This window comes from Salmo trutta, chromosome 3, assembly GCF_901001165.1.
Source record: "Salmo trutta chromosome 3, fSalTru1.1, whole genome shotgun sequence".
NCBI lineage: Eukaryota > Metazoa > Chordata > Actinopteri > Salmoniformes > Salmonidae > Salmo > Salmo trutta.
The window spans coordinates 74,615,135-74,619,136 of NC_042959.1; the positions used below are offsets into that span (position 1 = coordinate 74,615,135).

Sequence of the window (4,002 nt, forward strand, 5' to 3'; positions counted from 1 at the left end):
TTGGCAATGTAAACATATGTTTCCCATGCCAATAAAGCCCCTTGAACTAAATTGAGTTAAGAGAGAGAAAGAGAGAGAGAGAGAGAGAGAGAGAGAGAGAGAGAGGTAGTGGGTGGTCGTACTCATCAGCACCAGTGAACCCTGTGAAGGGGAGGATCACTGAGTTCATTCTGCTTTGGAATGTATGGGGGAGGCAAGCCCTTGTGTCGACTTAGGACCTCACGTTAGCCTATATATACACACCCAATAACCCACCATCATAAAGGACCTCACGTTAGCCTATATATACACACCCAATAACCCACCATCATAAATGCCAAGACTGTGCAAAGCTGTCATCAAGGTAAAGGTTGGCTACTTTGAAGAATCTCAAGTATAAAATATGTTTTGATTTGTTTAACACTTTTTTGGTTACTACATGATTCCATATGTGTTATTTCATAATTTTGATGTATTCACTATTATTTTACAATGTAGAAAATAGTACAAATAAAGAAAAACCCTTGAATGAGTAGGTGTGTCCAAACTTTTGACTGGTACTGTAATGCCCAGAAAAACATCAGCAAATCTGAAAGTGTTCCCTGTTTCACATCAAACCAATTAAGATATTATTAAGTAAAAAGTAACTCATACATTGCTGTACTATTTAAATACTTCATGTTAAAAACACATTTTTAGAGCGATATGATGATAGATGTATACACAGTGTAATGTCGATGGCCAGGTTTTGGCCAACAGGGACAGTGAATGGGAAATGGCCAGGTTATGTATGTCACATGTTGAAGAGGAGTGTTGCTGAGTTCATAGTGAGCTGGATGTATGGGGAGAGGAAGTAACCTAACACTACATGCTATACATGCTATACACTGTATACACACCCAGAAAAAAAACAGCAAATCTGAAATGAGTTCCTGTTTCACATCAAAGCAATTAACACCTTTATTAAATCAAGAGTAGCCTATACATTATTGGTGTGTGTGTGTGTGTGTGTGTGTGTGCGTGTGTGTGTGTGTGTGTGTGTGTGTGTGTGTGTGTGTGTGTGTGTGTATGTGTGTCAAATCAATCTAATCAAAACAAATAGCATTTTTCACATTTTTTTATTTTTTATTTCACCTTTATTTAACCAGGTAGGCTAGTTGAGAACAAGTTCTCATTTACAATTGCGACCTGGCCAAGATAAAGCGTAGCAATTCGACACATACAACAACACAGAGTTACACATGGAATAAACGAAACATAGTCAATAATACATGTGCCGAATACGAGTGAAATTCTTGCTTACGAGTCTTTCCCAACATTGCAGAGTAAAAAAATATATATAATAAAAAATCAAGAGGAAAAAAAATACTTACATACACAAGTGTGTTTGTGTGTTTGCGTGCGGATGTATGTGTGTTGCATGGTGAAGAGGGTCATTGGGTTAATGTTTAGCTGTATGTATGAGGGGATGGAAAGCTTTAGGTCCCTAAGCACGTATGCTATATGCCTCTGTGACTGTATTGGCTTTCCATGCCTAGAAGACCATATCACATCCAAAAGTGTTTACTATTTGACCGTAAAACATACAGTGAGTGAAGAGAATATTCGCAATGTTGGGAACTTTGTGTTACCTGTCCACACATCTCTTTATTGAAAACACATCTACACATTTCTGATTTATTGAAAACCATTATTAACTAACATTGACATTATACAGTACAAAACAACACGAACAGCCACATTCACAAAAAAACATACTGGCATGGATTCTACAGGCTGCCGCAGCCCACAATAACTGTATCAATATGATCTTCGTTCTCCTCTCTGTTCCTGAGGTAGCCTACTTCACACGTTGATAATGACTTCTGGCTGTGTGTTTCTCTAGATCAGAACGATGAGAACAGAACTCTGTTCCAGACCCGGTGTGAGGGGTGACCTTGAATGGTGCCGCGTATTCACGTGCGCGCTTCTCATGTCCATGAAAGAATCCTTAGCCCACCAGTTTATTCAGAGTTATAGGCCTAATATAGCATTTAGGACTAGACCATCAGGTACAAAATAGTCATCATATTGGCCTACGCCTTTATCCTAAATCATTTATAACTCATTTTATTCTAGGCATTCATTATAATAACTCTATAGGCCTAAAAAGCGTGTGCGTGTGTTTACACCGCTCAGCCGTAGTAGACTGACGCACGAGTAGACTACCCACTCAGCCCGAACCACGAGCCCGAACCACGAGCCCCACATGTATGGGCGGGGCTTTGAGTGCCCCGCTGACCCACCAATCAGCAGGCAGTAAAGCATTCACTGGCTGCATGGATCCACCAATGGGGTTTGTAACTTCAGACGGACAACCAATAGGGCACGAACAAATGTGGGCACGTGTATCCGTGCACATGTTGAAGCTCGTAAACCGTGGAGATAGAAAGAACTAGCAAAGAGGCAAACCAATGAAGGTCCGGCGATCGTGAGAGGAAGGAGACTGCCGACCTGATGTTCCAGCGAGTGTGAGACAAATATCGGCAAGTGGGCTACAGAGAGAGACGTTATCAAGGCCGTTTCTGGCAACCGTGGCCGGTTCTACTGCTGTTATTTAGTTGCAATATTTAAGGTGAGTGTTCTCTTTAAAATGTTACATTGCTACATTCCTGCGCGGTTTACGGAATTGACAGTGATAGGCTATATCGGAGACATGATATAGTATTTCCTTAATTACGTCCGTTGTGTTTAGTGTAGGCTAGGCTGCTGCTGATTTGTTACGTCGTTGATGTGTTACAGTGTTATAGAGCTGGAGGCTAGCGGTCATTCTAAAAGCATGGAACAATTGCTAGACCTTTGTCAGTCAGACTTGAACATAATATATTACATTTGTCAGTGTTCGTTAGAAGTATAATTATTGTGCTTAGTGTCATTTGTGTCAGTTGTAATGTTTGTGTTTGTCATGATCACGTTCCTCACACACACACACACACACACACACACACACACACACACACACACACCACCTGAGACACAGTGAAATTCCCCTGCAGCCTACATACCTACACGGGGCCGGGCCAACACAGACACACACCGAGAGAAAACGCTGAGGAGTGTATGAGTTTTGGCTCATATGATTCAGTGGGTTGATCCATTGGTCCATGTTATGTCTTTATATTACATAATATTGGCATGCATCCAGTCATTCATCTTTACATTCCCACAAAGTCTATCTAAATGATAGGCGTAATTGGGACAGCACAAGTCCCAGGAAAGAGCCACCATAGTTATAATCAATCTGTTAAAATCGATTTTAGGACTGTTACAATTATGTTACCCAAGTGTACTGTGGTCCTTTTCTTGTAAAAATCACAACTTCTGTGACAGACTATTAAACAGTGAAGTGAATAAATAAGTATCTCTCTCTGTGTGTGTGTGTGTGTGTGTGTGTGTGTGTGTGTGTGTGTGTGTGTGGGTGTGTGTGTGTGGAATCAAAACAAATTGTATTTGTCACATGTGTCGAATATGACGTGTGTAGACTTTACCGTGAAATGCTTGCGAGTCTTTCCCAACAATACAGAGTTAAAAATATATCATTCAAATCCAGAGGAATAAAATACACAACTACACAAGTGTGTGGGGTTATAAAAATCACTTCTGTGACAGACTATTAAACAGTGAAGTAAATGAATAAGTGTGTGTGTGTCTGTGTGTGTGTGTCTGTGTGTGTGTGTGTGTGTGTGTGTACATAGCAGAGGGACTATTATCACAGAGGGTTTGCTCCCTAGCAGAATGTGTGTGGTGAGACTTTATCAGTGTGTGTGTGTGTGTGGGGTGTGTTAAACGGTATGTTGTGTGTGTGTACATTTGTGTGTGTGGAGGGTGTATATACGAAAGTGTGTATTTTTGGGTGGTGGGCGTTAGACCTTGTGTGTGTGTGGAGATACTAGTGTGCTCATGTTACCACTCTTAATGTAGTCTGAGGTCACAAACCAACTGGGACTCCCAGATTAGAGAGGGGGGAGAGAGAGAGAGAGAGAG

At 41.0% G+C, this 4,002-nt stretch overlaps 1 protein-coding gene across 1 annotated transcript in view; it reads left to right on the plus strand.

The window, feature by feature from the left end:
• The first annotated feature begins 2,378 nt into the window (after window positions 1–2,378).
• The window catches only part of LOC115189523 (uncharacterized), an 8,394-nt gene continuing 6,770 nt past the window's right edge, over window positions 2,379–4,002 (plus strand). Inside the window, exon 1 of the mRNA XM_029748143.1 lies at window positions 2,379–2,593. The gene's annotated coding sequence lies outside the window, so the exon portion shown is untranslated. The remainder of the gene's footprint in view (window positions 2,594–4,002) is intronic.